At 47.1% G+C, this 23,462-nt stretch overlaps 1 protein-coding gene and 1 long non-coding RNA gene across 2 annotated transcripts in view; both read right to left on the bottom strand.

Annotated features, from left to right (window-relative positions):
• LOC108798877 (protein CLEC16A-like) overlaps positions 1-23,462 on the bottom strand; it is a 102,247-nt gene that overhangs the window by 9,772 nt on the left and 69,013 nt on the right. The window lies entirely within an intron of this gene.
• LOC108798878 overlaps positions 14,851-23,462 on the bottom strand; it is an 11,502-nt gene continuing 2,890 nt past the window's right edge. Inside the window, exons 2-3 of the long non-coding RNA XR_001941983.1 lie at positions 15,715-15,717; positions 14,851-15,025 (exon numbers count right to left, since the gene is read on the bottom strand). This is a non-coding gene — a long non-coding RNA (uncharacterized LOC108798878). The remainder of the gene's footprint in view (positions 15,026-15,714; positions 15,718-23,462) is intronic.

Genomic DNA, 23,462 nt, shown 5'->3' with positions numbered 1-23,462 from the left:
GGGGGGGGAGTCGGAGGATGGAGCCGTTGTCACACAGCATGTGCGGTGAGGAGAGAGAGAGCCGCCGGCTGTCAGATCCAGGCCGAGCGGCTATATCTCTCTCCTCACCGCTCGGCGTGCTGCTGATGATAGTGGCTCCGACCCCCGCCGCTGCCTGCAGTGCCTCGTTCACTTCTCGGATCCCCGCTGCATACAGATGGGGGAGAGCAGCGGGAATCCGGGGATCCAGAGAAGCCCCACGTCAGGAGGACAGGACATCGCGATCTACCAGGGATCGCTTTGCGATCAATAGTAGATCGCGATCGACCTAATGGGCACCCCTGATTGATTTTATTGCTGGTTCGGCAATATATTAAATAGAATCTGGGCACCTGCCAGGTTCGCGATTCACAGCGGCCATCTTTAAAAACTTAACATGACTTTACAGTGACCTGCACCTGGAGTGTGCGGGTCACTGTAACCGGGACCTAGGCACGCGTGCCACCAGAGGGGCCTCTGCGTGCCCTCTGTGGCACGCGTGTCATATTTAATCTTTGCAAGAGGGACTATGCTCCTGAGAAAGGAGCTCATCTAAAGTAGTAAAAAGATCTGTATGTCTTTGAGTACAACAGCAAAAAGCAAGAAGACAGGAACAGGAACTCGTTTGAAGCCCCTGATTACGGTGCTCTGGACTCAGGCAATTGGGAATGTTCCAAACTCAGGAGGCTGAGAAGGCTGAAAGACATCCCCCAACTAATGAAGGTGGGGGAAGCCCCTTCACAATTAAGAGGGCTTGTTCTTGAATTTAGTGGGTTTGAAGGGCCAAGACTTATGATGGAACGGAGGAGCCTGGCTTGGGTTTGGACCCCAAGGCTTAGAAGGTAAAAGTAACTTTTCATAAAGGAGGGAGAAGAGGGTTTTGCTGCTGGAGGGAATTGGAAAGTTTTTGCGACTTGAGTCTTATGTGTGACAGCGCTCTCCCAGGGCTGATGGAGGGGGAAGTTCAAAAAAAGGGAGAGGGTTGTTTTTGAAATTTTTTCTTAGGAAGTTTTTGGATGGCGAGTGTGGGGTATGCACAGGGGGTGGGGGGTGCGGGTGTGCTGCTTTAGATTAAGTGTGGACCGTGGTGTCCAACTTGTGAAAAACAGAGCAAAAAACAAAACAAGGTCTAAAGCGCTACTACCAGTGGTGAAAAGAGTTTAGGGGTTGTTAGGGCCAGGAGGGCTTGAAGAATGCAGGATGTGAGTAACAAAATCCTCCGTAAGGTGTCGGAGTAAGGGAGACAGAGGTAACAGTTGAAAACCGGGTGATAATACCATGTGTAAAGAGTGTAGTAGGGGGGGCGTGGCCAGCAGCCGCATGTAAGCAGTCGCATCTGAGACGAGCTCTCCTCCGGTATCCTGTCTTCCATCCTGTGGCTTACCTTGCAGCTCTCCTGTCCCACGCCGGCTTGTAGGTGTAGTTCCCTGATCCTTACGGTGCCATTTGGAGGGGGTAAGAGGACGTACTGCTCCGCGGAGATGTCCAAGAAGGAGAAGGGCAAGCTGGGCGGCCTCGCGGTCCAAGATGGCGGCAGTGGCGGTTCCCAGGCTCCGCTCCGGACCCCGAGTAAAGTGGCTGGCGATAAGATCAAGGACCCGGCACCACGGCTGGAACGCTTTGCCCACCACCCGGACACCCCTAAGCAGCAGAGGCTTACCTACTCAGGGGATGGCGGCTCCCGGAGAGAATCCGTGGGTGATCCTGATATGTCGGACTCAGAGGGCCTGGATGATCCTGTGGTGACTGTGAGTACTGCAGCTAAGGCTGCTAAAGGCCTCAAACCACCTAAGGCCAAACTTAAGGCAAGCTGAGCCCACTATTGCGGATGTGTATTCTGCTGTCCAACTCTCCAACACTGCACTAAATGTCGGAGGAGGTGCAGGGGATGAGAGCGGATATTTCATTTATACGCCACGATTTGCACGACAGCTTTGGAGGGTAGAGTGAGTGATTTGGAAGACTCTACTGCCCCTTTAACTGCAGAAGTCAAACTGGCGATGCAGAAGATACATATAAACTCCCAGAAGTCCGATGATATAGAGAACCGGCTGCGCCGCAACAATATACGCACTGTCGGTATTCCAGAACGTACCGATACAGCATGTGCGGTGAGGAGAGAGAGAGCCGCCGGCTGTCAGATCCAGGCCGAGCGGCTATATCTCTCTCCTCACCGCTCGGCGTGCTGCTGATGATAGTGGCTCCAACCCCCGCCGCTGCCTGCAGTGCCTCGTTCACTTCTCGGATCCCCGCTGCATACAGATGGGGGAGAGCAGCGGGAATCCGGGGATCCAGAGAAGCCCCACGTCAGGAGGACAGGACATCGCGATCTACCAGGGATCGCTTTGCGATCAATAGTAGATCGCGATCGACCTAATGGGCACCCCTGATTGATTTTATTGCTGGTTCGGCAATATATTAAATAGAATCTGGGCACCTGCCAGGTTCGCGATTCACAGCGGCCATCTTTAAAAACTTAACATGACTTTACAGTGACCTGCACCTGGAGTGTGCGGGTCACTGTAACCGGGACCTAGGCACGCGTGCCACCAGAGGGGCCTCTGCGTGCCCTCTGTGGCACGCGTGTCATATTTAATCTTTGCAAGAGGGACTATGCTCCTGAGAAAGGAGCTCATCTAAAGTAGTAAAAAGATCTGTATGTCTTTGAGTACAACAGCAAAAAGCAAGAAGACAGGAACAGGAACTCGTTTGAAGCCCCTGATTACGGTGCTCTGGACTCAGGCAATTGGGAATGTTCCAAACTCAGGAGGCTGAGAAGGCTGAAAGACATCCCCCAACTAATGAAGGTGGGGGAAGCCCCTTCACAATTAAGAGGGCTTGTTCTTGAATTTAGTGGGTTTGAAGGGCCAAGACTTATGATGGAACGGAGGAGCCTGGCTTGGGTTTGGACCCCAAGGCTTAGAAGGTAAAAGTAACTTTTCATAAAGGAGGGAGAAGAGGGTTTTGCTGCTGGAGGGAATTGGAAAGTTTTTGCGACTTGAGTCTTATGTGTGACAGCGCTCTCCCAGGGCTGATGGAGGGGGAAGTTCAAAAAAAGGGAGAGGGTTGTTTTTGAAATTTTTTCTTAGGAAGTTTTTGGATGGCGAGTGTGGGGTATGCACAGGGGGCGGGGGGTGCGGGGGTGCTGCTTTAGATTAAGTGTGGACCGTGGTGTCCAACTTGTGAAAAACAGAGCAAAAAACAAAACAAGGTCTAAAGCGCTACTACCAGTGGTGAAAAGAGTTTAGGGGTTGTTAGGGCCAGGAGGGCTTGAAGAATGCAGGATGTGAGTAACAAAATCCTCCGTAAGGTGTCGGAGTAAGGGAGACAGAGGTAACAGTTGAAAACCGGGTGATAATACCATGTGTAAAGAGTGTAGTAGGGGGGGCGTGGCCAGCAGCCGCATGTAAGCAGTCGCATCTGAGACGAGCTCTCCTCCGGTATCCTGTCTTCCATCCTGTGGCTTACCTTGCAGCTCTCCTGTCCCACGCCGGCTTGTAGGTGTAGTTCCCTGATCCTTACGGTGCCATTTGGAGGGGGTAAGAGGACGTACTGCTCCGCGGAGATGTCCAAGAAGGAGAAGGGCAAGCTGGGCGGCCTCGCGGTCCAAGATGGCGGCAGTGGCGGTTCCCAGGCTCCGCTCCGGACCCCGAGTAAAGTGGCTGGCGATAAGATCAAGGACCCGGCACCACGGCTGGAACGCTTTGCCCACCACCCGGACACCCCTAAGCAGCAGAGGCTTACCTACTCAGGGGATGGCGGCTCCCGGAGAGAATCCGTGGGTGATCCTGATATGTCGGACTCAGAGGGCCTGGATGATCCTGTGGTGACTGTGAGTACTGCAGCTAAGGCTGCTAAAGGCCTCAAACCACCTAAGACCAAACTTAAGGCAAGCTGAGCCCACTATTGCGGATGTGTATTCTGCTGTCCAACTCTCCAACACTGCACTAAATGTCGGAGGAGGTGCAGGGGATGAGAGCGGATATTTCATTTATACGCCACGATTTGCACGACAGCTTTGGAGGGTAGAGTGAGTGATTTGGAAGACTCTACTGCCCCTTTAACTGCAGAAGTCAAACTGGCGATGCAGAAGATACATATAAACTCCCAGAAGTCCGATGATATAGAGAACCGGCTGCGCCGCAACAATATACGCACTGTCGGTATTCCAGAACGTACCGAAGGAGCTAATGCCACTGAATTCATTGAAAATTGGCTGTCCGAGGTCTTTGGGAAAGATTATCTATCCTCACTGTTTGCTGTCGAGAGGGCTCATAGAGTCCAGTCCCGTCCCGTCCCCTGCCACCTGGGAACCCTCCGAGGCCTCTGTTGATCCGGCTTCTTAACTACAGGGATAAGGAACGCATATTACGAAAGGCGAGAGTTGGGCGAATTATCCCTGGCCGGCTCGAAGGTCATGTTGTTCCCGGACTTCTCTAGGGAGGTGCAACTACGCAGAGCCAAGTTTCAGGAAGTAAAGAAACATCTGCAACAACTGCACCTCGCTTATTCCATGATATACCCCGCGAGGCTCCGTGTGGTTGCGAATGGTGAGACCCACTTCTTTGAGCACCCTGAGCAGGCCTCATCCTGGCTGGAAAAGATTGCTCGCCGTCGTGGCCTGGATAATTGACCGTCTCTACCGTGGTCACTGCCTGTGGCTATTTTTCTTCTGGCGCTCCCTCCAGTTCCCTACAAGCAACATACCATTTGTTTTTACTGCAAGGTGGCCTTCATATCCCGATGATGTGGGGGAGGGTAGCTTTCCTCCCAGGTTTCTAGACGACCACTAACCTGACGGAGTCAATGTTGTCTACAAGCACTGGGCTGTCCCTGGAGTTCAGGGCTGCAGCTACCTTTCCCCGAAGGTTTCCCTGCGTGGACAGTTTTTACGGGTTTCTCCGTTTGTTGTTATTTAATTTACGTTACTCTATTTTTTCCTTTTTTTTGGTTGCCTGCTGTTTTTTTTTCACTAGAGGTGTTCTACAACGTGCGACTACAGTTGAACTACATTTTTGCCTACATGTTTGTATATGCCGATGTTTTCCACTGTATGACATATCCTCGAAATGCCGGATCACTTAATTAATCTGGTCTCCTGGAATATGAGAGGTCTGGGAGACACTGTGAAGAGGAGATCTGTTTTTAGTCATATTCAGCGTAGCAATCCCTCCATTATCTGTTTGCAGGAGACACATCTAACCTCTGATACCTCTGGTACCCTGAACAGACGTTTCTGCCAGGTTGGCTACCATTCATGTTACTCCACCTACTCGAGGGGGGTTCCCATACTTGTTCATAAAAACCTGCCGTTCTCCTGCACACGGGTAATGGTGGATGCTGCGGGGAGGTACGTGTTCCTACACTGCCGTATTTATGAGTTGAACTGTGTGGTTGCCTCTGTATACATCCCGCCACCGTTCTCCAGTGATGTGCTCAAAGACCTTGCTCGGTTTCTGGCTGATAAGCTGCCACTTCCGGTCCTGGTGTTGGGGGACTTTAATAACGTCATGAATGTAGGCTTGGACAGGTTCCCGCAGCCCTCGTACGAGTCCAGAACACTCCGTTTAGTAACCTCTGCGTGGAAATGGGGCTGCTGGATTTGTGGCGCCTGTCCAATCCTGCTAACCTGCAATATAGCTGCTACTCCAAATCTCATAACACTCTTTCGCGGATTGACTACGCCCCGGGAACGTCGGAGCTGGTGCCCTACACATCGAGAGTTGAGATACACTCTAGATGTCTCTCGGATCATTCCATGCTTTCTGTCCAGCTCTCCCTGGGTAGACCCCGCTTGATGCTTCCCTGGCGTCTCCATCCCTACTGGCTGACGCTGTTTACGGATAATGCATCACTGGAGAACGATATTTCCTTTTTCCTGTCGGTGAACATGCCTTCTGCTCCCTTGGGGGTGGTCTGGGATACATTGAAAGCCTATGTCAGGGGTGCATTGCTTAAGAACATCTGCTCGATTAAGTCTGGGTCTAGACGTGAACTGGATTTGGCTTATCAGACGGTGGCAGATAGCGAGCAGGCGTTTCTAGGCAGCCCTAATGATGGTACTAAGGGAGTCTGGCAGGCGGCGCAGCGCTCTTTATCTACTTTGTTGACAGCACAATCTCAGAACAAACTGTTTTTCACCAAGAGGGTGTTTTGGGCAGAGGGTGATGCGGCAGGTAAACTTCTGGCTCAGGTGGCTAGAGCACAGCAACCCACCTCGTATATCGGGGCTATTGCTGACCCACAGGGGACCACGCATTCAGATCAGGGGAGGATGTCGGACATCTTTAGTACCTTCTATGCTTCTTTGTATAGGACGAGGGCAGACTATCCTGAGTCGGATCTGGATGATTATCTAGCAAATATATCTATACCCTCCCTTGCGGCGGCGGACAGACTGGAATTAGAGGCTCCCATTACTATGGAGGAACTGGAGTTGGCCATGGCTAGTTTCCCAAGCGGGAAGGCCCCTGGGCCGGACGGCCTTCCTATTGAAGTTCATAAGACATACCCTACGACACTACTCCCAACCCTTCTGTATACTATTAACAATGCCTTTACTGTGGGCACTCTCCCCGTTTCTATGTATGAGGCCACTATCATTGTTCTGCCAAAAAAGGGGAAGAGTCCGGTGCTCCCAGAATCATACAGGCCTATCTCTCTGTTGAATACCGACATTAAAATTCTAGCAAAGGTTCTCGCTACTAGGTTATCAAAAAAGATTGCTACGGTGGTACATTCAGACCAATCTGGCTTTATCCCCCATAAATCCACTGCTATAAATATACCTAGAGTATTTCTGAATATGCAGCTCCCCGTTGATAACACAGGTAACACAGCTCTGCTGGCTTTGGATATTGCCAAAGCGTTTGACAGTGTGGAATGGCGTTACCTGTGGGCGGTTCCGAACGCCTTTGGCTTTGGTCCTAACTTTTGTAAATGGGTCAGTTTGCTGTACCACCACCCCTCTGCTAGAATAAAGATTAATGATACCCTGTCTGCTGCCTTCCAGTTGCAGCGAGGCACCAGGCAGGGCTGTCCCCTGTCTCCTTTACTGTTTGCCCTGGCTATTGAGCCCCTGGCTGTCATGATTCAGGAGTCTTCGGGCATTGTGGGTTTTAGGAGAGGCGCCCTGGAAGAAAAGATTGTGTTGTATGCAGATGACACCCTCCTATTTCTAGCGGATACACGGTCATCCCTATCTAACGTTATGTCTCTTCTCACTACCTTTGCCACCTTTTCGGGCCTGGTTGTCAACTGGGAGAAGTCCACCCTGCTTCCTCTGGACCCCCTCCACTTGCCTCTGGCTCCTGAGATGGCTCATCTACAGGTCCAGTCGGCTATTACCTATCTGGGTATACAGATAACAGCTTCTCCCCTTGATTACATTGCCTTGAGTTTACTCCCCCTTCTGGCTAAATTTAGATCCCAACGTACCTCATGGGCCAAATTGCCGCTATCCGTTGCAGGTAGAGTGAACCTGATTAAAATGATCTGGCTGCCCCAACTATTGTATATCATTCATAACTCCCCCCTGTGGATCCCCAAAAAGACCTTTCGTCTAGTCAGCAGCATTTTTAGAGACCTGGTCTGGAGGATGAAATCCTCCAGGTTACGCCTTGAAGTCCTGCAGAGGCCCAAGGCCTACGGGGGGCTTGCACTGCCCAACCCGTGGCTTTACTTCATAGCCTCCCAGCTGCAACATTTTGCAGCCTGGGCGGAATCGGATCATCCTTCGCAATCCTTCTCCCTTCTTTTACATTTAAAGGTCTGGACCCCATGTGCTATCTTGATAGTGACAGGTATCTTAAAAACCACTCTGCACTCCCAACGGTACGTCTAATGGGACAGGTCTGGAACTCTGCCAAGCAAGCGCTCGGGGTGGAATATTTGACTTCTCCCCCTGCATGGCACTGTTGACTGGACGCGCTATGGGGTGCTGTCCGTATCCCAGCTCTACCCAGATGGGGACCTGTGCACCTTGGACTACCTGTCCGCTACCTTTGGGCTTCCCCGTAGATGTCAATTCCAGTTCCTTCAGGTCCAGCAGGCTCTTAAGACGCAGTTTAAGCTCGGTCCCCCAAAATTTTCTCCTACTCCGACTCTGGATGCTGTGTTCCTGGCTGCGCACACTAAGGGAGTTATTTCCTTTCTGTACAGCCACCTCCTCCGTAAGTCAGATGTCCTTAACCCTTTGAAGTGCAGGGAGGGTTGGGAGACCGACCTGGGCGCTATATCGGACGAGGATTGGGAGGAGGTTCTTCAGGGAGTTGAACAGGTGTCCATGTCACCTACCCACAGACTGACGCAACTGTTCATTGTCCACAGAATTTACCGTACGCCCGAGTTTCTGTTCCGTATAGGGTACAGGACCGATCCCAATTGCCCAAAGTGCAATTATCACCAGGGCTCCCTCATCCACTTGCTTTGGAGATGCCCCAAACTAGTAAGGTATTGGGGTAAGGTATTGGAGGTTATCAACGCGGTCTTTGGATCGGCTTTGGTCAATACCCCTCAGGTTTGCCTCCTTGGTATTCTGGAAGCACTGGAGTTGGCCCCCCACACGTCGGTAGCCATTAAAAGGGCCCTGTTTACAGCGTCTAGGTTGGTGGTGCGGAAGTGGGTTTCATCCTCTCCCCCCACGCTGGATCTCTGGATGGGTGAATTGGACAGGATGGTGGAGTTTGAGCGGGTCACTTACAGGCAGAGAGGTAACATGAAGAAGTTCAATGCGATGTGGGCTGAATGGCTGTTATACCGGGGACGGGCTACGCTTGGGTGAACGAGTCAAATGGCTCACTGCGCTAGGTGGCCGGTTCTGGGTATTTGGGGTACTTGTCATATACTGTTATGTGGGGGTGGGATGGGTGGTGTTGTAGATACGGGCTTGTTGGATCGAATATACATGTGGTATGCATATTTTCAAGGCGGCCTGACGGCTAGCCAGAAGCTGTTGTAGGTACACCTCTCTTTTTTTTTGTTTACTTTATTTTTCTTAATGTTGGTTTTGACCTGTTTTTCTTTGCACTGACTTTTTGTTTGCATGAAAAATGTTTAATAAAAACTATCTGATTTAAAAAAAAAAGTGTAGTAACTCACCATGAGGTTTTCATAGATGGGCTGCCATCGACGTCGGGATCTCTGCAGGGGAGAGTTGATTGGAGGTAGTCTTGTGGATTCTTCTGTGTCGTTTGAAGTGTCACTGCTTGCTGGCCTTGTCGGTGTGTTGGTGGGTAGTGGCGCGGGATTGGAGAGGTGGTAATCTTCTCTGCAGGTGCCGGGGGTGTCCGGTCCATTGATGGATGGGGGGACGCTGATGGGGCTCTTTCTTTGAAGTGGTGGTGTCAGCAGGATGTATCCGAAATTTGGGCGGAAGTGTTCGCTCGTTTGTAGTGAGACAGGCGCAGGCGCCACAAGTTTCGGTCTGCCCGAAGAGGTGTCCCAGACACGGGACGGAAGTTCCCGTTGTCATGGTGACGTGGCAACGCATTTCGAAGATGTAGTCTTCCTTGTCAAGCCAGGGTGGGGGAATGGAAACTGGTGGCAGATTTTAAATGGATGGGCGGGGGGCGTGGTTATGATGCAATTGCGATACATGATGTGTCAAAAACGGCAGTGTGTGAAATAGTGTGTATTGGCCAGAAGTAAATACTCGGCATGAGAGAAAGGGTTGAGAGCAGCAATAAAATGTTTGAAGTGAGTGTTCATGGAGGGTGAAATGAGGAGTGCTATATTGTAATATAATACGGTGCTGATTTCAAGTTGAACTTTAATGGGGAGTGCTATATCATATTAGGTTGCTGATTTTAAGGTCCTCATTAAAGGAGAACTATGAGGTGAGTGCTTTTCACTCACCTCATAGTTCTAGCCGACCTGTGACAATGAGACTGTCACAGGTCGGCTCAGTAGATCGGGAGGTGAGCGAACACATACCGGCGTTTGCTCACCTCTCTATCTGGTCACGGCTCTCTGCCGTGACAGGGGAGGGGCTGGATTCCCCCCTCCACGCTCCGATCTGCCAGCGCTGACTGGCGGAACGGACGGGGGAGGGAGCGGGTACAGCTGGCTCTGCCTCTAGATAGGCAGAGCAAGCTGCCAGTCACGCAGCTGGGCGGATCCCGGCACAATTGTCGGGATCCGCTTCAGCTGCGGCGTCTCAGTATACCGCGAGCAGCAGCTCACGGTATACTGAGCCTAGGGTGACGGGAGGACGCTAGTTTGTGTCCTCCCGTTACCCTAAGGAGAACTATGGGGAAAAGCCTTAACCCCATAGTTCTCCTTTAAGGCCGTGAGGAGAGAGAGTATTGAGCTTATAGATCCAATATGTTTCCTGTTTGCATAGCTCATGAAATCTTTCTGCTGCAGGTAGGCGATCTGGGATTTGCTCAATGACAAAGACTTGTAGAAATTTAATATTTTTCTGGTGTTTGTGAAGGAAGTGGCGTGGGACGCTGTGTTCTGTATTGCCTTTTTCAATAAATCTTCTGTGTTCCCCTATGCGTTTGCGTAGGGGGCGGATGGTGCGACCTATATATAGAAGGTTACAGGGGCATCTCAGGCCGTAAACGACATGATTGTGGTGCAGGTGAACTGATGTATGGGAAATATGTGTTCCCAGAGCTGGTCCGGAATGGGAGGTTGGACTGAGGGGTTGTGTGTACTTGGGTCTGCTGCAGGCTCGATCAGATGGTCGGTATTGGACTGTGGTCGTGTATTGGAGCTAATATGGTTGAGGGTGGTTTCTGGTGTCAAAGGTGATGGTGGGATGTTGGGTGCTGGGGGGTGTGCGGGGAACAAAGGCCTAAACTTCGCTCCAGACATTTTACCCAACTCCTTCACACTATTTAAAGACTTAAATAAATTTGTCCGCCACCTAACACTCAAAAGACACCATCACAACATACAAACCTCACCTGAATTGCTGTCTGAACCAAACAGCACCATTCCCACACCCACAGAGCCTACAGACATAGACACGGACAAAGACGTCTTGGCCATACTGGAAGAACTTCTTCATCCCTCCCACCCATTGGACATAGAACTAGAGGACTGGGCACAGCCAAAGATTGTACATAGCTCACTACGCCCCCTGTCCAGTTTTTACCCAATCAAATCCAAAAGCAACTACATTGACACCTTTTACCATGTCACATATGCTGATTTCACGAAATTATGCCCCCCAAAAAATGCCAACACTGCACCAAACATGACAAAAAACAAACCGAAAAAATCCAACCTCTCCTTTAAAGAACAAAAAGCATTAAAAACCCTGACTAGCAATGACACAATTTCCATAAGACAGGCAGACAAAGGCAGTGGCATAGTCATCCAGAACCGGGAGGACTACATACAAGAAGCCAATCGCCTCCTGTTCGATAAATCAACCTATTCACCCCTCTCCTCCGACCCCTTACCTAAATTTCTCTCAGAACTCAAAATCCTCACTGGCACAGCCCACCAAGAAAACGTGATCACCAAAAAAGAAAGATCGGTCTTATGCCCCACACAACCGAAAACATCCTTCTTTTACCACCTACCAAAAATCCACAAAAACGACAGCACGTCCCATCATATCCAGCATCGACAGCCTCACGAGTGGCCTTTCCAGATACATAGACCAATTCGTTGCAGCGCTTCTTTCCACCCTCCTTTTTACATGTGTCTGCAGGGTCCCTCCCCCTGAACGAGAAGCTGGCTCACCCCATTCTTTAACTAATTTTTTAAAAATTCGTTTTAAAAATTCTTTTTAACTTTTGTTTTTGTTTCAAAATTGTTCCAGAATGGTTTAGTATTAAAATTTATTTTAAACAGATCTATTCCTCTTGCCACATTGCATAACAGTTGTGCGCTCGCCTTTTTTACCGTTTTTATCTTGCTGTTTCGCCCAGAGGCCCCGGCAAGCTGCACACTGTCACTACAATGAGTTATAAAAATAGAGAAAACAAGCTTGATCTAATTTTTTGTGATCACCCGCACATACCCAACACCCTCAAATTACCTAAAGCACCTCCCCCTGGACCCCCAAACAATACCCATACCCAAAATCGTCATCCCCCACACTCCGAAACCTTTGAAATAGAGATGAGGAAATCATTCCTCAAACTCCAAACCTACACGAACCAAGAAAGCCAACAATGGTGGGACATTGCATTCCTAAACAAATACATCGAACTAGGTATCACCCCGAGAGGCTTAAGAATCTCCAAAACGTGTGATTTCCTTGATCCAGACCTTTCAGCAAATTGGCACCTCCTCTCTGAATGTTGTACAAAATAGGTAAGGCCTGTCAAGATGGACTCAGAGTTCCTAGAAAAAGCTTTTTAACCACACAGATAACCTGCTTTTGCCATGGTGGCAGAAACAAGTTGCATAGCAGACAAATCAGACTTTAAAGAGGGTTCTTTAACACAGGAACATCCTCTACAGAGACCGTAACAGTCTTGTTCAAACAAGAGATAGCTGGTTCTAACTGTCTAAGATGTCAAAGGGACCTTTGGAAAGGCCCACGCAGGCAGCCCTAATTGCAAACAAATCGGCACCACATAACAAAAATAGTGTCCTTGAACTTAGGAGATATGTCATGTTCTCTTCCTGGGCTGAGTCCACAGAACTAGAAGCACCCCCTCTTCCTCAGGCAGTGTAAAAGCTGATAGAGGAAAGCCATAGGGGGGACTCTGAGGTGGAAAGAGAGGGGCTAAATCCCACCATTACTGATGCAAACTCCTCCCTAGATAGCAGGGTAGAGGAGGGTGTTCTAGAGGGTGCATGAGGCAAAAGGAAAAGGACCATAGCATAGGACTGGAAAAAAATAGTGTCCCTAGAGGGGACAGAACCTTCCTCAGAATCATTGTCAGGCTCTGTAGCCCCAGAGTCTATGATTTAGCCACTGCATGAAAGGAAACTCCAGGTATTAACTACTGTGGAGGCTGGAGGGCACCTTGTGTCCCAGCACTGTAGACAGAAGCAGTGACTTAGTGTAGCAGTGCAGAGTTTTGAACCCTGTGTAAAATTGCAAAGTAGCATTAGCAGCAGTAGCAGTATTTGGCCAGTGCACAAAACACCAGTAGAAGAAAAAAGAATGGCATATGCACACTACAATACACACTACAGGCGATTGCAGGCCATCCATGAGACTTTAAGAAATAGTGTCAATTTTAAAACTAAGAGTGGCACTGCCCCCCCCCCATTAATGAATCCAGGGATATGGAACTGCTACATTGGGCACCTCCGGCAGGGAATATCCCTGGCTTACCTAACCTTCATAGCAGCATTCCCCAGACAGGAGTCCTGGTCATTTAAAGGGGACATCCCCATCCAATTTTTGCCCTTCCAGTAAGCCTTGGACCTGTACAGCACCCTGCCAAAGTGAGTGCAGAAGCCATACTCCTAGAGAGATTGTTGCATCATATTACTAGTAAATATATACTAGTAAATAAATTTGCTGCAAACTTGTATGATATTGCACTGTGTAGCTGCTGAATGCATGAAGATTGGTGTTAGTCTGTGGAAGCTATACATCTGCTGGACAAGGATCTGTGCATGTGTGCATAGTTGCCAAGCAGACCAGTCAGCTGAGAAACTGCAAATGGTGGCAATCTACTCTATAAGTCATGTGTCTAGAGTGCGTGGGCACTAGGAAAAGTGAAAGGGCACCAGGATTCCAACTCACAGAACAGCTTGGAGAAATCTCAGAAGCGTGTGGAAATTAACTAGCTGCTTTACAACCGTCCGTGTGCACCAGAATGTATGCAAGATCTGTAACTGCCCGCGTATGTGTCCGGTCAGCTGAATTTGGTTAAGTCTCTCTCCAGTGGTGGCCAGTGGTATTGCGGGCTGGGATAACTGTTTAACAGCCTGATATTACCTCCATAAAATAAAGTCTGTTCTCATCCCTCCTTCCCCCCCCCCAACAAGGATCTCGGTCCGGTCAATAAATCACTCTGGGTGCAATTCTTTACAGGCCTAAAACCCCACCAACTGCCAATCCAGCATCCAATTAAAGTGCTTTTACTTGCTCAGTTACTACTGGTTTAGGGAAGTGCAGCTGAATGGGGGCTTAGCCCTTAAGCCAGAAAAATCTGGCCCATAGTTATAAGATAAACTAGTTTCAGATAGTCACAGGGAGGGGGGCCCTCAAGGTAACAGCAGGAAATCACTTTTAATTCTGGGCTGTGAAGGTTAGGATATAACTGTCCCAGGAATCCAACACCCTGAAACAGAAGCCTAATCACAGATGTGACCGCTGAGATCCCAGTTCCTTTGCACTTCTGCATACAGTTTACTTTTAACCTGTCTTGCCTTTAAAATATTGTGCGCTAAAAACAATCAAAGATAGTACAAATTGTCCCCAGGTTTGCAATGCTGTCCATCTAAACAAAAAACTGAGAAGCTTCAGAGAAAATCACATCATTTAGGGTACATTCACACCTATATGTGTTTACTATTCATTTTCAATGGGCCCTAAACAAGTGTCCACACTTCAAAAAACTTACCTGCCTCATTTTGTATTACACTGTGTATATTCTTTATTAAATGTCTTACAATGCACTGAGAGGCAGGTGAAAATGTGAGGCTGAAAATGAATGAAAACTCACCACAATGTATACAACACGTTGTTGTACCACACATTAAAGGCATAACAACACACATTAACACATGGTAAAACACACACACATGCTCTTCCTCATCGGGTCTGTGACGAATTTACAAGTTGTCCATTGCTAACATCTAAATCTCCACAATGGGAAAAGACACACATAAACATTGTCATCTTTGGACACGTAGATTCTGGCAAGTCCACCACAACTGGACATCTCATCTACAAATGTACCATCCAAAAATTTGAGAACAAAGCTGCCGAGATGGGAAAGGGCTCTTTCAAATACGCTTGGGTCTTGGACAAACTGAAGGATGAGTGTGTATGTGGCATTACCATCAACATCTCCCTGTGGAAATTTGAGACCAGCAAGTACTATGTCACAATTATTGATTCCCCTGGCCACAGGGACTTCAACAAGAACATGATCATTGGTACTTCTCAGGCTGACTGCACTGTGCTTATTGTTGCTGCTGGTGTTGGGGAGTTTGTCGCTGGTATTTTAAATAATGGACAAACTCGTGAGCACACTCTTCTGGCCTAAATTCTGGGCGTGAAGCAACTTATTGTTGGTGTTAACAAAATGGATTCTACTGAGCCAGAATACAGCCAAAAGAGATGCGAGGAAATTGTAAAGGAAGTCAGGACATCAAGAAAATTGGTTACAACCTAGATACCATTGCCTTTGTGCCAGTCTCTGGTTGGAACAACATGCTTGAACCCAGTGTTTTGACGTAACGTATGTAGGGCAAAGATTCTGATGTCACTGCACTGAGCTGAGCCGGACGAACAGGTTTTTTCATCGCTTTGCTGCCATTTGCCTTGCTGGTTTGATCCAGCAATACCCAATGCCTGTACTGTTTACACCATTGTGAGTATGCATTTTTTATTTAATAAATTGCATTTTATTGGACGTTACACACTTTGTCCTTGTCCTTTTTCTCTTTCCTACTGGATGTATGCTGGTACATGTGATCTGAGGAGACCTTATCGCCTTTTCTGTGCATGGGCTTCCCTCCCCCATTAAGAAGGGAAAAAACGCATTTGACCTAGCTCTGTGGGTCTACCTCCCCAGGTGAGCACTCACTTGTTGTCATCACTCACTGGGTGAAGGTCTGCCTACATTGTGTGATTATCCTTACCTGAGAGTTACATGCAGATTGGCTGCGAATCATCCGAGGAATTTTTTTGCACAATCACCATTATTTGCTTTTGTTTTTTCCTGGGACTCCTTTTGTCTATATTGCTTTTTTTATCTGTGTGTAGTTATTTTCTATGCCTCATTTGTTTGAAGGCTCATATATGTGACTCATTTATATATGTTTCAATTTATTTAGATGTGTATGATTATTAGCTCGGCACAATATTGTTTTTCACATTAACTGTAAACAATGTTGCTGTTTCTAGCAGTGTTTCACACTGTTCAGCTGTGAGAGAAGAGGAGACTTTTTAACAGTGAAAGAATACTGTTTTAAACAGCACATCTTCCAGCATTTTGCTACAGTGCCAGCCTAATGATTGCCAGCAGTGCCAGCCCTGTCAAAGTCCTGATTGCGGTCAGTGCCCCTCTGTCAGTCCATCAGAGTCCTGATTGTGGATCACTGCCCTTCTGTCAGTCCATCAGCGTTCTGATTGCGGTCAGTGCCCTTCTGTCAGTTCATCAGAGTCCTGATTGTGGATCACTGCCCTTCTGTCAGTGGGTCAGTGTCCTGATTGCGGTCAGTGCCAACCTTTCAGTCCATCAGAGTCCTGTCAGTGCATTAGAGTCCTGATTGTCAGCAATGCCAGCCCCAATCAGAATTGTGCCAGCCCAAATCTATCTGCGATTGCTATAGTGCCATCCGTCAGTCAGCATCTTGATTTGCAGGCACTGCCAATATAAGTACAACACAGTACCAGTGCCAGCCCCAATCAGTACAAGGGAGGTTTCAGTAGGTACCATTACAGCCCCCACCAGTGTACTAATTGACAACTTTACCGCTACGGTTTCCAGCGGGTACTGTTACAGCCACATCCAGTATGCTGATTAGCAGCACCACCAGCACAGTGTCAGCTGTTACTTTTACAACCACAACCAGTATCCTGATTGCCAATACAGTAGTGTCAGTACAACTACACAGTAGGTACTGTTGAAGCCATAATCAGTGTCCTGATCACCAGCGAGCCGAAGTACCAGTGACATCCAGCTTTGTAAGTACAAGTACAAGCAGGGCGTATAAAAACGCAATAGGTAGTCAGGGGATAAAAAAAATGCGTAATTAATGCCCCATGAAAGTCTCAAGGTGTTCCTTGGATTTTGGGCCCTTCTATCTGGCTGGGCTGCAAAAAAAGTCTGACGTGTGGTATCCGCATACTCAGGAGGATCAGTAGAGTGTATTTTGAGGTGTTATTCTAAGGACGTCAAAACTGTGTGTTAGAAATATCATATAAATTATCAACTTTGTGTAAAAAAAAAAAAAAAAAAATTTCTTCATTTTCTAAAATTCTGTGGCAAAAAATAAAATCTTCAACAGACCCAGCATGTTTTTTTATCAAATAACTTTGGGTGTCTGCTTTTCAAAATTGGGTCATTTTGTGTGTGTTTCTTCTCTCCTGGCACTTCAGGGTCTCCAAAAATGTGATAGGTAGTTAAAAAAACAATAGTGCAATTTATGTCTATTCAAAACCTCAAGGTGTTCTTTGGAGTTTGGGCCCCTCTATGTGGCTAGGCCGCAAAAAAGTCTTACATATTTGCTATCCCCATACTCGGAAGGAGTAGCAGAATGTTTTTTGGGGGTACAATTCTGTGTGCCCATGCTGTGTCTTAGGTATATATTTTTAAATGACAATTTTTTGTACAAAAAAAAAGAATTTCTTCGTTTTCTGTTAACGTTTACCAAAAAAATGAAACCTAGAAAACACTCAACATGTATATTATCAAATACCTTGGGGTATCTTCTTTCTATAATGGAGTCATTTTGTGGGGATTTCTACTGTCCTTGCATTTTGGGACCTCAAGAAATGCGATAAGCAGTCAGGGCACCAGGGTTGATACAAGTCAAATGTATATACCTTAGTCTGTGGACTATATAACTTTCACACATTGTAATCAATTTACACATTTTTTTTTACCAAAGAAATGTAGCAGAATACATTTTGGCCTAAAGTTATGAAGAAAGATTATTTATGTGCAATTTTTCATAGCTTAACATGGGGGGAAGTTTTTTTTTCAAAATGTTCTGTACTTTTTCCTTAATATAGTAAAAAATTAAAACCCCAGTGGTGATTAAATACCACCAAAAGAAAGCTCTATCTGTTCCTAAAAAAGGATTTAAAATTAAATTTGGTAGAGCATTGTATGGCTGAATAATTGTCAGTCAAAGTACTGCAGCGCTGAATAGTGAAAAATGCTTTGACAGGAAGGGGGTTTAACACCGCGGACTTCAAGTAGTTAAAGAAAAATACAATTCATGTAGCTGTCATTTTATCTTGAGAGAAGGAAAAAATATACTGTTCATGATGCCAGTGGCAGCATTACAACCAAATTAATTTGATTAATGTTCTTATAGTGTAATGTTTCTGAAAGCACTGTGATGCTCTGAACTGCAATTAATACTGGGGAAAAGTAAGTTATGCACAGAAAGGAGATAAGATTCCACTAAGCACTATGAGGATTACACCTGCTGAATGCTATTCACTCTCTGCTGCAAAGTTATTGTACACCACAGCCCACACTTTACATCCCATTTATAAAATGTAGGCTGCATTATGGAGCCTGCAGTATGACAGGGTGTTCTCTCTGCTTAATGCAGCTAACTCTGTGACTGAAAGAAAGGCCAGTCACCTAACTATTACAGGTCATGTGACCGAGCCCTACTCCCAGCTTTTTTCCCCCTCATTCATTTTAATAAGCACCTTAGTTGCTTTGGAGTCCTTTGGACACATTAAGCTATGTGTTCTTAGCAGTGTTCTTAGCCCATCTGTAAAGCACATCACATTTAGTGGTAAGGCCATGCTTTATAAATGATCCCCAAAGTATGCTTTTCTATTAAAAGAGGCATTGCCTCAAAAAAGTGAGACTGGTACACTGTTACAGACCCATCAAGAATTGCGCCCTCTTGTTTCTCTCTTTGGTTTTCACATCCGATGCACTCATGAACCAGGAGACTCACCGGCCCAAGTGATTCCGTTCAGGTAACGAAGGGAAGGGGGAGGAGTCCGGTGACGTCACGGACATCGACGTCAACGGACTTCTCCCTCCTTCCCTTCGTTACCCATCACGGACAACTACATCACCCGACTCCTCCCCCCTTCCCTTCGTTAGCCGACAGAGCCACTCGGGGAGGGGGGGAGGAGTCCGGTGATGTCGATGTCCGTGACGTCACCGGATCTCCGACGGAAGACCCGGAAGCCGGCGGAGAGGTGAGTACTTTGATCGATCAAAATAATTTTGATGGATCAAAGAAATTAACGATTAATCGACGGATTAATCGTTAATTTCCGCACCCCTAATATATATATATCTACTATATTAACAAAAGTATTGGGATGTGAACTTTAATGGCATCCCAGTCTTAGTCCGTAGGGTTCAATATTGAGTTGGCCCACAGCTTCGACTCTTCTGGGTAAGGGTGTCCACAAGGTTTAGGAGTATGTCTATGGGAATGTTTGACCATTCTTCCAGAAGCACATTTGTGAGGTCAGGTGCTGATGTTGGACAAGAAGGCCAGGCTTGAAGTCTTCGCTCTAATTCATCCCAAAGGTGTTCTATCAGGTTAAGGTCAGGACTCTGTGCAGGCCAGTCAAGTTCCTCCACCCCAAACTCGCTCATCCATGTCTTTATGGACCTTGCTTTCTGCACTGGTGCACAGTCATGTTGAAACAGGAAGGGGCCATCCCCAAACTGTTGCCACAAAGTTGTGAGCATGAAATTGTCCAAAATGTCTTGGTATGCTGCGGCCTTAAGAGTTCCCTTCACTGGAACTAAGGGGCCAAGCCCAACCCCTGAAAAACAACCCCACACCATAATCCTCCCGCCACCAAACATTACACTTGGCACAATGCAATCAGGCAAGTACCGTTCTCCTGGCAACTGCCAAACCCAGACACATGCATCAGATTGCCAGGCAGAGAAGCATGATTCGTCACTCCGGAGAATAGGTCTCCACTTCTCTAGAGTCCAGTGGCAGTGTGCTTTACACCATTGCATCCGACTCTTTGCATTGCACTTGGTGATGTAAGGCTTGGATGCAGCTGCTCGGCCATGGAAACCCATTCCATGAAGCACTCTATGCACTGTTGTGCCAATCTGAAGACCACACAAAGTTTTGAGGTTTGTAGCTCTTGACTCTGCAGACATTGGGCGACTTCTGCGCATTGTGCGCTTCAACATGTGCTGACCCCGCTCTGTCATTTTTACGTGGCCTACCATGCTTAGGTGCTTGCTTTTATACACCTGTGGCCATGGAGGTAATTTGAACACCTGAATCCAATGATATGGAGGGGTGTCCCAATACTTTTGGCAATATAGTATATACACACACATAAACCCCAATTCTGAAAAAGTTTGGACGCTGTGTAAAATCTACATAAAAATAGAATGCAATGATTGCAAATCTCATAAACCCATATTTTGTTCACAATAGAAAAGAGAAAACATATAAAATGTCTGAACTGAGAAAATGGACCATTTTAGTAAAGAAATTAGAGAATTTTGAAATTGATGGCAGCAACAACTCTTAAAAAAGATGGGACAGGGCAACAAAAAGCTGGCAAAGTAAGTGGTACTAACAAGGAAGAGCTGGAAGACCATTTTGCATCTAATTAGGTTATTTTGCAAAAGGTCAGTAACATAATTGGGTATAAAAAGAGCATTTTAGAGAGTCGGAGAGTCTCAGAAGTAAAGATGGGTCAATCTGTGAAAAGCTGCATCTAAAAATTGTCAAAAAATGTCAGAATGTTCCTCAATGTAAAATTGCAAAGACTTTAAATATATAATAATCTACTGTACATAATATCATCAAAAGATTCAGAGATTCTAGAGACATCTCTGTGCGCAAAGGACAAGGCCGAAATGCAATATTGGATGCTCACGATCTTTGGGCCCTCAATTGGCACTGCATTAAAAACTGGCATGATTCTGTGATGGACATCATTGCATGGGTTCAGGAATACATCCATAAATCGCTGTCTGTGAACACAGTTCAGCATGCCTTCCAAAAGTGCAAGTTAATGCTCTATCATGCAAAGAAGAATCCATATCTGAACATGATTCAGAAACGCTGCCATCTTCTCTGGACCAAAGCTCATTTAAAATGGTCTGTCGCAAAGTGGAAAACTATTCTGTGGTCAGACGAATTGAAATTTGATATTGTTTTTTTTAAACCATGGGCGCCGCTTCCTCTGGACTAAAAAGGAGGGGACCTTCTGGCTTGTTATCAGTGCTCAGTTCAAAAAAGCCTACATCTCTGAAGGTATGGAGGTGGAGGTGTGTATGGAATAGGCAGCTTGCACATCTGGAAAGGCGCCATCAATGCTGAAAGATACAGTTGTGTGAAAAAGTGTTGGCCCCCTTCCTGATTTTTCATTGTTTGTCACACAATGTTTGTTTGTCACACTTTAATGTTTCAGATCATCAAACAAATTTAAATATTAGTCACAGATAACACAAGTTGGATGCTCATGCTCACAACATGCAGTTTTTAGTATTAAGGGAAAACAAAAACAATTAGAAATTGCTTTATAACCTTTTCCAGACTGATAGACCTCAATTACTTTCTTTCTCATTTGTTCCTGGATTTCTTTGGATCTCGGCATGATGTGTAGCTTTTGAGGATCTTTTGGTCTACTTCACTTTGTCAGTCAAGTCTTATTTAAGTGATTTCTTGATTTCCTATAAAAACTGCATGTTGTGTTTACTCCTGGACTCCTACGCCTGGACGGTCATGCCCCAAGGGGCCCAAAACTCTCCCTCCCAATTTGCCAGAGCAATGACCCGTCAGTATGTGGATGATCTCCTGAAGCCGCTCCATGCCTTTCTTGGGCTGATTTCCTACTGCAGAGCATGGATCCCGGAAGTCTCTTTGCTGATGCCACCTCTCTATGATGCTCTGAAGTCTGATCCCTTCCAAATGTCCCCGGAAGCAATCTCCAACTTCGAGATTCTCAAGCAAGCTATTTCATCAACTCCTGCTCTAGGAATCCCAGACTATGAGCAGACCTTCAAGCTTTTTGTGTGTGAACGTCAAGTACATGCTACAGGTCTGCTCACCCAGTCCCACGGCAACCGCCTACGCCCATCCTGCAGATTGGATGCAGTGGCCAGAGGAGGCCCCTCCTGTCTTCGAGCTGTCTTTGCTGCTCCAGCCTTGCTTGACAAGACCTCGGACCTAGTCCTGGCCATCACCTTATCCTGCTTGCACCCCATGACATTGCTGCTATACACAACCTGGTTCAACCCAAACACCTGTCCACGGCCCGAATATCACCCTGATGCGTTGCAACACGCTAAACCCCTCCACTCTCCTCCCACTTACCGAGGGAGGAGGCAGTGAAGAGTCTGAAGACCCCGACCCTTCGCGTCTGAAGACCCCGAACCTTCGCACAACTGCTTTGAACTGATGAAGATGGAAACTACACATCTCCCCACTGTGAGCGAGAAGCCCAGCCCTCACACCTTTTGTTGATGGCTCCAGGTTTGCCGATGAGCGAGGCAAGTACCACACAGGCTATGCAGTGACCACTGAAGATACAGTCCTGCAAGCTGCAGCCCTGCCATCAATGATGTCTGCACAAGAGGCTGAACTACAAGCACTGACCACAGCGTGCAGACTGGCTGAAAGAAAAAGAGCAAACATCCATACGGACTCAAGGTACGCCTTTGGGGTTGCACATGACTTTGGAGTCATATGGAAGGCCAGGGGATTCCTGACAGCGGCAGGGACACCAGTAAAACATAGCTCAGCTATCAAGGACTTGATGGATGCCCTACTTCTGCCAACTCAAGTGGCTATCTTAAAGGTGAAAGCTCACGGCAAACTCAACTCACAGGAAGCTCGAGGTAATCATTTGGCAGACTTAGCGGCCAAACTAGCAGCAGCAAGTGACACACGTGAAGTGGAAGAGAGATGGTACCAGGAGAAGATTCTACTTCAGTTCTGAATCTACAGACCCTACCAGCGAACAAAGACCACTTGAAGGAACTTCAAGGAACTGCAAGCCCAGAAGAAAAAGAGGCCTGGAAGAAGAAGGGAGCAATTCTAAAGGATGGATTGCTTGAGTGCAACAAGAAGTTTTGCCTACCCAGAAGTCTGTATCCAGCAGTGGTCCAGTGGGCACATGGAGCAGCCCACCTGTCGAAGAACCTTATGAACTCCCTCATCAACAAGTACTATACAGCACCTGGGATCACCACATTGACAAACAACTTTTGCAGATCATGTGCTATCTGTGCCAAGTGCAACCCAGGACGCGCAGAGAAGACACCACAGAAGCATCTTGCAAAACCCCTGTACCCCTTCCAGAGAATACAAATCGACCACATCCAAATGCCAAAGAGTGGGCAGTTTGAGTATGCCCTAGTGGTTGTGGATATGTTCTCTGGTTGGCCAGAAGCTTATGCAGTAACCAACATGATTGCCAAGACCACTGCAAATAAACTTTTAACTGAAATAGTGTGCAGATACGGTGTCCCAGAGGTTATAGAGAGTGATCACGGCCTCAGTAACTAAAGAGGTATGGACAGGTCTAGGGGTCACATTAGCCTTCCACACCCCCTACCATCCGCAGAGTAGTGGGAAAGTAGAAAAGATGAACGGCACTCTGAAGGTCAGAATGCTAAAAATGGCCCAAGAGACTGGTATGAGTTGGT

Source organism: Nanorana parkeri, unplaced genomic scaffold, assembly GCF_000935625.1.
Source record: "Nanorana parkeri isolate BGI_ZX_2015 unplaced genomic scaffold, ASM93562v1 scaffold1577, whole genome shotgun sequence".
In the NCBI taxonomy this organism is placed as follows: Eukaryota; Metazoa; Chordata; class Amphibia; order Anura; family Dicroglossidae; genus Nanorana; species Nanorana parkeri.
This window is presented reverse-complemented; position numbering and strand designations above follow the sequence as displayed.